Source organism: Hyla sarda, unplaced genomic scaffold (genome assembly GCF_029499605.1).
Source record: "Hyla sarda isolate aHylSar1 unplaced genomic scaffold, aHylSar1.hap1 scaffold_350, whole genome shotgun sequence".
Lineage (NCBI taxonomy): Eukaryota > Metazoa > Chordata > Amphibia > Anura > Hylidae > Hyla > Hyla sarda.
In genome coordinates, this window is record NW_026610262.1 from 1 (window position 1) to 12,875 (window position 12,875).

Below are 12,875 nucleotides of genomic sequence, written 5' to 3' on the forward strand. Positions count from 1 at the left end.
GAATTAAGGGGTAGGGGTGTGGCGCGATATTGGGGAAGGGATGAGATTTTATATTTCTTCATAAGCATTAATCTTATTTTGTCAATTAGGAACATTCAGCACCCACCCGCTATCAAGGCAGCTGCCTATCATGTCATGCCCTACCTGCACAGGTGTGCTGGCTACTCAAATGATCCAATTAAGGAGGCCATTTAGTCAGCAGCAGCAGAAGTCCTGTGCCTGGACGCTCCAACAGGGGCCAGACACAAGCAGAAGCAGAAGCAGCAGAAGCAGCAGCAGCACCACCTTTTGTTTTTTGGCTGCAGCAGCAGCAAGGCCCACAGGGCTGGCTAGCTGGCTAGCCAGCAAGCAGGTAGCAATGAAAGTAGGAATCTTTCTTTTTAACCCTGTAAGGGGGTGGTGCACTGTACCCGAAGATACTGCCATATCGGGTCAATGCATAGGGTGACGGAAGCAAGCTTCGAAATCGGCCCCCGTTCTCAAAAATCCATTTAATATATGGTCCCCAGATAGGGGACGTATCAGATATTAAACTGATAAGAACAGATACTACACTTGATCTTAGCCAAAAGGCCGAGAAGCGATAACCGTGAAAGGGGCGGGCCCAACAAGGTCCCCTTCATGGGCACTATCACTGCTTGCTGTCAGGGAGGCTGCCAGACAATTTTCCATGCACACTCTGGGCTGGGGGGCAGTCAACCACCAGTACACACAGCAGAACCTAAACCCATACCATTATTGCTAAGCAGCAAGACAGGGGCCCATTGCACTCCCACGGGGCCTTTTTAAATGCAATCCATAACCCGGATTTGCCAGGAACCCTTCTTACTCCTCCTACTTGCATGTGACACTGGGCTTAGGATCTGCATAGGAAACACACACACAAGCACACACCTACCTTTGTTGCCTGCAGATGCCTCCTTGGCTGTCCCCAAACGGTATCAAACCAACACCCACGGGAAGCTGTAAGCATAGAGGACATGCCTGCACCCCATTGGACTTACCTGTGTGGGTTAAATCCGGGTTATTTGACAACCTATGGCGGTGATGGTTCTGCTCAGGCAGAGCAGTGCTGATGCTCCTCATAAAGCTGTCGCTGCTGTGAAGGTTCTAGGTGACATCACAAATCCCTTTGGTTACATACACAACAAAGCTGGGTTGTTGTTGTTTACACTCTGCAAGGCCTGTGGAAGTGAGTGACATCATAGCACTGTAGTTCTGAGGGTTCAAGATGGATGCAACAATCTCCTGTTGCTTCTATGAAGGCCGTAATAGACAACATCACCAAACAGCTCCATAGTCACATACACAGCAAAGGAGAGATGTTGTTTACACCTAGTGATGTCAGTGGTATTGAGTGACATCACAGCACAGTGCTAAGGCTCCTGGGCCTGGACACAGCAGCGGCTGCAATATCTCAACGGAGAATACGTTTATATCTATGTGTGTGTGTGCGCATATATATATATATATATATATATATATATATATATATTTCTCCGCCGAAATCACTTTTAAACCCATTTCCACCTTTTTTTCCCTTCTCTTCCTCTTACTTTTTTTTCACGTTTTTTTACGTTTTTCTCCTTTTCGCCTCTTTTCTGGGCGTATTATTCTTCTTTTTCTTCTTTTTTTTCGTCTAATGCATACCCCATCAGTGCAGCAATGCTTATTCAATACCGCCAGCAGATGGAGACACTGGGGGATAATTTTCTAAGGATTTATACTGATTTTTCCTGTCTGAATTTGTCGCACAGAAAGTTGCAGGCCAAATATGTGTGACATTTCTGCGACTTTAGCTTCTAGAGCATTTTTACAACATTATACATAGGTGCTGAATACATAAAAAGCGACTGTTCAGCGACAGACAAGTCGCATCGGCTGAAAGTAGGCCAGAATGTCAGTCCATGTTGGAGCAGGTTTAGATACAGTCTAAAGCATAGATCTCAAAGTCTGTGCACAGAATTTAGCAAGGGCCTCGCACCTTCTGATGCATCAGGTAGGTGCACAATAGCATAGCCTAACCCTCTGTACTTTGGTCTATATTGATGCGGGACATAGACAGCCAGCTGATGACCAATCCATTAGTGCAATGGATGGCTGGAAGCATTTGTCTTTGCCTTTGCAATACCACAGAAGCAATGCATGGTCAATGTACAGCAATGACACACCTGTGTGAACAGCCAGGAGACCCCCCCCCCCATGTTATGTTACATAGTTACATAGTTAGTACGGTCGAAAAAAGACAACCAGGGAATTAAGGGGTAGGGGTGTGGCGCGATATTGGGGAAGGGATGAGATTTTATATTTCTTCATAAGCATTAATCTTATTTTGTCAATTAGGAACATTCAGCACCCACCCGCTATCAAGGCAGCTGCCTATCATGTCATGCCCTACCTGCACAGGTGTGCTGGCTACTCAAATGATCCAATTAAGGAGGCCATTTAGTCAGCAGCAGCAGAAGTCCTGTGCCTGGACGCTCCAACAGGGGCCAGACACAAGCAGAAGCAGAAGCAGCAGAAGCAGCAGCAGCACCACCTTTTGTTTTTTGGCTGCAGCAGCAGCAAGGCCCACAGGGCTGGCTAGCTGGCTAGCCAGCAAGCAGGTAGCAATGAAAGTAGGAATCTTTCTTTTTAACCCTGTAAGGGGGTGGTGCACTGTACCCGAAGATACTGCCATATCGGGTCAATGCATAGGGCGACGGAAGCAAGCTTCGAAATCGGCCCCCGTTCTCAAAAATCCATTTAATATATGGTCCCCAGATAGGGGACGTATCAGATATTAAACTGATAAGAACAGATACTACACTTGATCTTAGCCAAAAGGCCGAGAAGCGATAACCGTGAAAGGGGCGGGCCCAACAAGGTCCCCTTCATGGGCACTATCACTGCTTGCTGTCAGGGAGGCTGCCAGACAATTTTCCATGCACACTCTGGGCTGGGGGGCAGTCAACCACCAGTACACACAGCAGAACCTAAACCCATACCATTATTGCTAAGCAGCAAGACAGGGGCCCATTGCACTCCCACGGGGCCTTTTTAAATGCAATCCATAACCCGGATTTGCCAGGAACCCTTCTTACTCCTCCTACTTGCATGTGACACTGGGCTTAGGATCTGCATAGGAAACACACACACAAGCACACACCTACCTTTGTTGCCTGCAGATGCCTCCTTGGCTGTCCCCAAACGGTATCAAACCAACACCCACGGGAAGCTGTAAGCATAGAGGACATGCCTGCACCCCATTGGACTTACCTGTGTGGGTTAAATCCGGGTTATTTGACAACCTATGGCGGTGATGGTTCTGCTCAGGCAGAGCAGTGCTGATGCTCCTCATAAAGCTGTCGCTGCTGTGAAGGTTCTAGGTGACATCACAAATCCCTTTGGTTACATACACAACAAAGCTGGGTTGTTGTTGTTTACACTCTGCAAGGCCTGTGGAAGTGAGTGACATCATAGCACTGTAGTTCTGAGGGTTCAAGATGGATGCAACAATCTCCTGTTGCTTCTATGAAGGCCGTAATAGACGACATCACCAAACAGCTCCATAGTCACATACACAGCAAAGGAGAGATGTTGTTTACACCTAGTGATGTCAGTGGTATTGAGTGACATCACAGCACAGTGCTAAGGCTCCTGGGCCTGGACACAGCAGCGGCTGCAATATCTCAACGGAGAATACGTTTATATCTATGTGTGTGTGTGCGCATATATATATATATATATATATATATATATATATATATATATATATATTTCTCCGCCGAAATCACTTTTAAACCCATTTCCACCTTTTTTTCCCTTCTCTTCCTCTTACTTTTTTTTCACGTTTTTTTACGTTTTTCTCCTTTTCGCCTCTTTTCTGGGCGTATTATTCTTCTTTTTCTTCTTTTTTTTCGTCTAATGCATACCCCATCAGTGCAGCAATGCTTATTCAATACCGCCAGCAGATGGAGACACTGGGGGATAATTTTCTAAGGATTTATACTGATTTTTCCTGTCTGAATTTGTCGCACAGAAAGTTGCAGGCCAAATATGTGTGACATTTCTGCGACTTTAGCTTCTAGAGCATTTTTACAACATTATACATAGGTGCTGAATACATAAAAAGCGACTGTTCAGCGACAGACAAGTCGCATCGGCTGAAAGTAGGCCAGAATGTCAGTCCATGTTGGAGCAGGTTTAGATACAGTCTAAAGCATAGATCTCAAAGTCTGTGCACAGAATTTAGCAAGGGCCTCGCACCTTCTGATGCATCAGGTAGGTGCACAATAGCATAGCCTAACCCTCTGTACTTTGGTCTATATTGATGCGGGACATAGACAGCCAGCTGATGACCAATCCATTAGTGCAATGGATGGCTGGAAGCATTTGTCTTTGCCTTTGCAATACCACAGAAGCAATGCATGGTCAATGTACAGCAATGACACACCTGTGTGAACAGCCAGGAGACCCCCCCCCCCATGTTATGTTACATAGTTACATAGTTAGTACGGTCGAAAAAAGACATATGTCCATCACGTTCAACCAGGGAATTAAGGGGTAGGGGTGTGGCGCGATATTGGGGAAGGGATGAGATTTTATATTTCTTCATAAGCATTAATCTTATTTTGTCAATTAGGAACATTCAGCACCCACCCGCTATCAAGGCAGCTGCCTATCATGTCATGCCCTACCTGCACAGGTGTGCTGGCTACTCAAATGATCCAATTAAGGAGGCCATTTAGTCAGCAGCAGCAGAAGTCCTGTGCCTGGACGCTCCAACAGGGGCCAGACACAAGCAGAAGCAGAAGCAGCAGAAGCAGCAGCAGCACCACCTTTTGTTTTTTGGCTGCAGCAGCAGCAAGGCCCACAGGGCTGGCTAGCTGGCTAGCCAGCAAGCAGGTAGCAATGAAAGTAGGAATCTTTCTTTTTAACCCTGTAAGGGGGTGGTGCACTGTACCCGAAGATACTGCCATATCGGGTCAATGCATAGGGCGACGGAAGCAAGCTTCGAAATCGGCCCCCGTTCTCAAAAATCCATTTAATATATGGTCCCCAGATAGGGGACGTATCAGATATTAAACTGATAAGAACAGATACTACACTTGATCTTAGCCAAAAGGCCGAGAAGCGATAACCGTGAAAGGGGCGGGCCCAACAAGGTCCCCTTCATGGGCACTATCACTGCTTGCTGTCAGGGAGGCTGCCAGACAATTTTCCATGCACACTCTGGGCTGGGGGGCAGTCAACCACCAGTACACACAGCAGAACCTAAACCCATACCATTATTGCTAAGCAGCAAGACAGGGGCCCATTGCACTCCCACGGGGCCTTTTTAAATGCAATCCATAACCCGGATTTGCCAGGAACCCTTCTTACTCCTCCTACTTGCATGTGACACTGGGCTTAGGATCTGCATAGGAAACACACACACAAGCACACACCTACCTTTGTTGCCTGCAGATGCCTCCTTGGCTGTCCCCAAACGGTATCAAACCAACACCCACGGGAAGCTGTAAGCATAGAGGACATGCCTGCACCCCATTGGACTTACCTGTGTGGGTTAAATCCGGGTTATTTGACAACCTATGGCGGTGATGGTTCTGCTCAGGCAGAGCAGTGCTGATGCTCCTCATAAAGCTGTCGCTGCTGTGAAGGTTCTAGGTGACATCACAAATCCCTTTGGTTACATACACAACAAAGCTGGGTTGTTGTTGTTTACACTCTGCAAGGCCTGTGGAAGTGAGTGACATCATAGCACTGTAGTTCTGAGGGTTCAAGATGGATGCAACAATCTCCTGTTGCTTCTATGAAGGCCGTAATAGACGACATCACCAAACAGCTCCATAGTCACATACACAGCAAAGGAGAGATGTTGTTTACACCTAGTGATGTCAGTGGTATTGAGTGACATCACAGCACAGTGCTAAGGCTCCTGGGCCTGGACACAGCAGCGGCTGCAATATCTCAACGGAGAATACGTTTATATCTATGTGTGTGTGTGCGCATATATATATATATATATATATATATATATATATATATATATATATATTTCTCCGCCGAAATCACTTTTAAACCCATTTCCACCTTTTTTTCCCTTCTCTTCCTCTTACTTTTTTTTCACGTTTTTTTACGTTTTTCTCCTTTTCGCCTCTTTTCTGGGCGTATTATTCTTCTTTTTCTTCTTTTTTTTCGTCTAATGCATACCCCATCAGTGCAGCAATGCTTATTCAATACCGCCAGCAGATGGAGACACTGGGGGATAATTTTCTAAGGATTTATACTGATTTTTCCTGTCTGAATTTGTCGCACAGAAAGTTGCAGGCCAAATATGTGTGACATTTCTGCGACTTTAGCTTCTAGAGCATTTTTACAACATTATACATAGGTGCTGAATACATAAAAAGCGACTGTTCAGCGACAGACAAGTCGCATCGGCTGAAAGTAGGCCAGAATGTCAGTCCATGTTGGAGCAGGTTTAGATACAGTCTAAAGCATAGATCTCAAAGTCTGTGCACAGAATTTAGCAAGGGCCTCGCACCTTCTGATGCATCAGGTAGGTGCACAATAGCATAGCCTAACCCTCTGTACTTTGGTCTATATTGATGCGGGACATAGACAGCCAGCTGATGACCAATCCATTAGTGCAATGGATGGCTGGAAGCATTTGTCTTTGCCTTTGCAATACCACAGAAGCAATGCATGGTCAATGTACAGCAATGACACACCTGTGTGAACAGCCAGGAGACCCCCCCCCCCATGTTATGTTACATAGTTACATAGTTAGTACGGTCGAAAAAAGACATATGTCCATCACGTTCAACCAGGGAATTAAGGGGTAGGGGTGTGGCGCGATATTGAGGAAGGGATGAGATTTTATATTTCTTCATAAGCATTAATCTTATTTTGTCAATTAGGAACATTCAGCACCCACCCGCTATCAAGGCAGCTGCCTATCATGTCATGCCCTACCTGCACAGGTGTGCTGGCTACTCAAATGATCCAATTAAGGAGGCCATTTAGTCAGCAGCAGCAGAAGTCCTGTGCCTGGACGCTCCAACAGGGGCCAGACACAAGCAGAAGCAGAAGCAGCAGCAGCACCACCTTTTGTTTTTTGGCTGCAGCAGCAGCAAGGCCCACAGGGCTGGCTAGCTGGCTAGCCAGCAAGCAGGTAGCAATGAAAGTAGGAATCTTTCTTTTTAACCCTGTAAGGGGGTGGTGCACTGTACCCGAAGATACTGCCATATCGGGTCAATGCATAGGGCGACGGAAGCAAGCTTCGAAATCGGCCCCCGTTCTCAAAAATCCATTTAATATATGGTCCCCAGATAGGGGACGTATCAGATATTAAACTGATAAGAACAGATACTACACTTGATCTTAGCCAAAAGGCCGAGAAGCGATAACCGTGAAAGGGGCGGGCCCAACAAGGTCCCCTTCATGGGCACTATCACTGCTTGCTGTCAGGGAGGCTGCCAGACAATTTTCCATGCACACTCTGGGCTGGGGGGCAGTCAACCACCAGTACACACAGCAGAACCTAAACCCATACCATTATTGCTAAGCAGCAAGACAGGGGCCCATTGAACTCCCACGGGGCCTTTTTAAATGCAATCCATAACCCGGATTTGCCAGGAACCCTTCTTACTCCTCCTACTTGCATGTGACACTGGGCTTAGGATCTGCATAGGAAACACACACACAAGCACACACCTACCTTTGTTGCCTGCAGATGCCTCCTTGGCTGTCCCCAAACGGTATCAAACCAACACCCACGGGAAGCTGTAAGCATAGAGGACATGCCTGTACCCCATTGGACTTACCTGTGTGGGTTAAATCCGGGTTATTTGACAACCTATGGCGGTGATGGTTCTGCTCAGGCAGAGCAGTGCTGATGCTCCTCATAAAGCTGTCGCTGCTGTGAAGGTTCTAGGTGACATCACAAATCCCTTTGGTTACATACACAACAAAGCTGGGTTGTTGTTGTTTATACTCTGCAAGGCCTGTGGAAGTGAGTGACATCATAGCACTGTAGTTCTGAGGGTTCAAGATGGATGCAACAATCTCCTGTTGCTTCTATGAAGGCCGTAATAGACGACATCACCAAACAGCTCCATAGTCACATACACAGCAAAGGAGAGATGTTGTTTACACCTAGTGATGTCAGTGGTATTGAGTGACATCACAGCACAGTGCTAAGGCTCCTGGGCCTGGACACAGCAGCGGCTGCAATATCTCAACGGAGAATACGTTTATATCTATGTGTGTGTGTGCGCATATATATATATATATATATATATATATATATATATATATATATATATTTCTCCGCCGAAATCACTTTTAAACCCATTTCCACCTTTTTTTCCCTTCTCTTCCTCTTACTTTTTTTTCACGTTTTTTTACGTTTTTCTCCTTTTCGCCTCTTTTCTGGGCGTATTATTCTTCTTTTTCTTCTTTTTTTTCGTCTAATGCATACCCCATCAGTGCAGCAATGCTTATTCAATACCGCCAGCAGATGGAGACACTGGGGGATAATTTTCTAAGGATTTATACTGATTTTTCCTGTCTGAATTTGTCGCACAGAAAGTTGCAGGCCAAATATGTGTGACATTTCTGCGACTTTAGCTTCTAGAGCATTTTTACAACATTATACATAGGTGCTGAATACATAAAAAGCGACTGTTCAGCGACAGACAAGTCGCATCGGCTGAAAGTAGGCCAGAATGTCAGTCCATGTTGGAGCAGGTTTAGATACAGTCTAAAGCATAGATCTCAAAGTCTGTGCACAGAATTTAGCAAGGGCCTCGCACCTTCTGATGCATCAGGTAGGTGCACAATAGCATAGCCTAACCCTCTGTACTTTGGTCTATATTGATGCGGGACATAGACAGCCAGCTGATGACCAATCCATTAGTGCAATGGATGGCTGGAAGCATTTGTCTTTGCCTTTGCAATACCACAGAAGCAATGCATGGTCAATGTACAGCAATGACACACCTGTGTGAACAGCCAGGAGACCCCCCCCCCCCATGTTATGTTACATAGTTACATAGTTAGTACGGTCGAAAAAAGACATATGTCCATCACGTTCAACCAGGGAATTAAGGGGTAGGGGTGTGGCGCGATATTGGGGAAGGGATGAGATTTTATATTTCTTCATAAGCATTAATCTTATTTTGTCAATTAGGAACATTCAGCACCCACCCGCTATCAAGGCAGCTGCCTATCATGTCATGCCCTACCTGCACAGGTGTGCTGGCTACTCAAATGATCCAATTAAGGAGGCCATTTAGTCAGCAGCAGCAGAAGTCCTGTGCCTGGACGCTCCAACAGGGGCCAGACACAAGCAGAAGCAGAAGCAGCAGCAGCACCACCTTTTGTTTTTTGGCTGCAGCAGCAGCAAGGCCCACAGGGCTGGCTAGCTGGCTAGCCAGCAAGCAGGTAGCAATGAAAGTAGGAATCTTTCTTTTTAACCCTGTAAGGGGGTGGTGCACTGTACCCGAAGATACTGCCATATCGGGTCAATGCATAGGGCGACGGAAGCAAGCTTCGAAATCGGCCCCCGTTCTCAAAAATCCATTTAATATATGGTCCCCAGATAGGGGACGTATCAGATATTAAACTGATAAGAACAGATACTACACTTGATCTTAGCCAAAAGGCCGAGAAGCGATAACCGTGAAAGGGGCGGGCCCAACAAGGTCCCCTTCATGGGCACTATCACTGCTTGCTGTCAGGGAGGCTGCCAGACAATTTTCCATGCACACTCTGGGCTGGGGGGCAGTCAACCACCAGTACACACAGCAGAACCTAAACCCATACCATTATTGCTAAGCAGCAAGACAGGGGCCCATTGAACTCCCACGGGGCCTTTTTAAATGCAATCCATAACCCGGATTTGCCAGGAACCCTTCTTACTCCTCCTACTTGCATGTGACACTGGGCTTAGGATCTGCATAGGAAACACACACACAAGCACACACCTACCTTTGTTGCCTGCAGATGCCTCCTTGGCTGTCCCCAAACGGTATCAAACCAACACCCACGGGAAGCTGTAAGCATAGAGGACATGCCTGTACCCCATTGGACTTACCTGTGTGGGTTAAATCCGGGTTATTTGACAACCTATGGCGGTGATGGTTCTGCTCAGGCAGAGCAGTGCTGATGCTCCTCATAAAGCTGTCGCTGCTGTGAAGGTTCTAGGTGACATCACAAATCCCTTTGGTTACATACACAACAAAGCTGGGTTGTTGTTGTTTACACTCTGCAAGGCCTGTGGAAGTGAGTGACATCATAGCACTGTAGTTCTGAGGGTTCAAGATGGATGCAACAATCTCCTGTTGCTTCTATGAAGGCCGTAATAGACGACATCACCAAACAGCTCCATAGTCACATACACAGCAAAGGAGAGATGTTGTTTACACCTAGTGATGTCAGTGGTATTGAGTGACATCACAGCACAGTGCTAAGGCTCCTGGGCCTGGACACAGCAGCGGCTGCAATATCTCAACGGAGAATACGTTTATATCTATGTGTGTGTGTGCGCATATATATATATATATATATATATATATATATATATATATATATATTTCTCCGCCGAAATCACTTTTAAACCCATTTCCACCTTTTTTTCCCTTCTCTTCCTCTTACTTTTTTTTCACGTTTTTTTACGTTTTTCTCCTTTTCGCCTCTTTTCTGGGCGTATTATTCTTCTTTTTCTTCTTTTTTTTCGTCTAATGCATACCCCATCAGTGCAGCAATGCTTATTCAATACCGCCAGCAGATGGAGACACTGGGGGATAATTTTCTAAGGATTTATACTGATTTTTCCTGTCTGAATTTGTCGCACAGAAAGTTGCAGGCCAAATATGTGTGACATTTCTGCGACTTTAGCTTCTAGAGCATTTTTACAACATTATACATAGGTGCTGAATACATAAAAAGCGACTGTTCAGCGACAGACAAGTCGCATCGGCTGAAAGTAGGCCAGAATGTCAGTCCATGTTGGAGCAGGTTTAGATACAGTCTAAAGCATAGATCTCAAAGTCTGTGCACAGAATTTAGCAAGGGCCTCGCACCTTCTGATGCATCAGGTAGGTGCACAATAGCATAGCCTAACCCTCTGTACTTTGGTCTATATTGATGCGGGACATAGACAGCCAGCTGATGACCAATCCATTAGTGCAATGGATGGCTGGAAGCATTTGTCTTTGCCTTTGCAATACCACAGAAGCAATGCATGGTCAATGTACAGCAATGACACACCTGTGTGAACAGCCAGGAGACCCCCCCCATGTTATGTTACATAGTTACATAGTTAGTACGGTCGAAAAAAGACATATGTCCATCACGTTCAACCAGGGAATTAAGGGGTAGGGGTGTGGCGCGATATTGGGGAAGGGATGAGATTTTATATTTCTTCATAAGCATTAATCTTATTTTGTCAATTAGGAACATTCAGCACCCACCCGCTATCAAGGCAGCTGCCTATCATGTCATGCCCTACCTGCACAGGTGTGCTGGCTACTCAAATGATCCAATTAAGGAGGCCATTTAGTCAGCAGCAGCAGAAGTCCTGTGCCTGGACGCTCCAACAGGGGCCAGACACAAGCAGAAGCAGAAGCAGCAGAAGCAGCAGCAGCACCACCTTTTGTTTTTTGGCTGCAGCAGCAGCAAGGCCCACAGGGCTGGCTAGCTGGCTAGCCAGCAAGCAGGTAGCAATGAAAGTAGGAATCTTTCTTTTTAACCCTGTAAGGGGGTGGTGCACTGTACCCGAAGATACTGCCATATCGGGTCAATGCATAGGGCGACGGAAGCAAGCTTCGAAATCGGCCCCCGTTCTCAAAAATCCATTTAATATATGGTCCCCAGATAGGGGACGTATCAGATATTAAACTGATAAGAACAGATACTACACTTGATCTTAGCCAAAAGGCCGAGAAGCGATAACCGTGAAAGGGGCGGGCCCAACAAGGTCCCCTTCATGGGCACTATCACTGCTTGCTGTCAGGGAGGCTGCCAGACAATTTTCCATGCACACTCTGGGCTGGGGGGCAGTCAACCACCAGTACACACAGCAGAACCTAAACCCATACCATTATTGCTAAGCAGCAAGACAGGGGCCCATTGCACTCCCACGGGGCCTTTTTAAATGCAATCCATAACCCGGATTTGCCAGGAACCCTTCTTACTCCTCCTACTTGCATGTGACACTGGGCTTAGGATCTGCATAGGAAACACACACACAAGCACACACCTACCTTTGTTGCCTGCAGATGCCTCCTTGGCTGTCCCCAAACGGTATCAAACCAACACCCACGGGAAGCTGTAAGCATAGAGGACATGCCTGCACCCCATTGGACTTACCTGTGTGGGTTAAATCCGGGTTATTTGACAACCTATGGCGGTGATGGTTCTGCTCAGGCAGAGCAGTGCTGATGCTCCTCATAAAGCTGTCGCTGCTGTGAAGGTTCTAGGTGACATCACAAATCCCTTTGGTTACATACACAACAAAGCTGGGTTGTTGTTGTTTACACTCTGCAAGGCCTGTGGAAGTGAGTGACATCATAGCACTGTAGTTCTGAGGGTTCAAGATGGATGCAACAATCTCCTGTTGCTTCTATGAAGGCCGTAATAGACGACATCACCAAACAGCTCCATAGTCACATACACAGCAAAGGAGAGATGTTGTTTACACCTAGTGATGTCAGTGGTATTGAGTGACATCACAGCACAGTGCTAAGGCTCCTGGGCCTGGACACAGCAGCGGCTGCAATATCTCAACGGAGAATACGTTTATATCTATGTGTGTGTGTGCGCATATATATATATATATATATATATATATATATATATATATATATATATATTTCTCCGCCGAA

The 12,875-nt window shown here is 46.2% G+C and overlaps 6 non-coding genes across 6 annotated transcripts; all 6 read right to left on the reverse strand.

Moving 5' to 3' along the window:
- Window positions 1–394: 394 nt before the first annotated feature.
- Window positions 395–585, reverse strand: LOC130331460 (U2 spliceosomal RNA). The gene has a single exon (XR_008874363.1). It is a non-coding gene; the product is annotated as a U2 spliceosomal RNA (small nuclear RNA).
- Window positions 586–2,648: 2,063 nt separating this feature from the next.
- Window positions 2,649–2,839, reverse strand: LOC130331524 (U2 spliceosomal RNA). Its single transcript, XR_008874414.1, has one exon. It is a non-coding gene; the product is annotated as a U2 spliceosomal RNA (small nuclear RNA).
- A 2,090-nt stretch (window positions 2,840–4,929) lies between these two features.
- On the reverse strand, window positions 4,930–5,120 carry LOC130331390 (U2 spliceosomal RNA). The gene has a single exon (XR_008874301.1). It is a non-coding gene; the product is annotated as a U2 spliceosomal RNA (small nuclear RNA).
- Window positions 5,121–7,201: 2,081 nt separating this feature from the next.
- Window positions 7,202–7,392, reverse strand: LOC130331402 (U2 spliceosomal RNA). The gene has a single exon (XR_008874312.1). It is a non-coding gene; the product is annotated as a U2 spliceosomal RNA (small nuclear RNA).
- A 2,082-nt stretch (window positions 7,393–9,474) lies between these two features.
- Window positions 9,475–9,665, reverse strand: LOC130331415 (U2 spliceosomal RNA). Its single transcript, XR_008874323.1, has one exon. It is a non-coding gene; the product is annotated as a U2 spliceosomal RNA (small nuclear RNA).
- A 2,085-nt stretch (window positions 9,666–11,750) lies between these two features.
- Window positions 11,751–11,941, reverse strand: LOC130331427 (U2 spliceosomal RNA). Its single transcript, XR_008874334.1, has one exon. It is a non-coding gene; the product is annotated as a U2 spliceosomal RNA (small nuclear RNA).
- Between the last annotated feature and the right edge of the window lie 934 nt (window positions 11,942–12,875).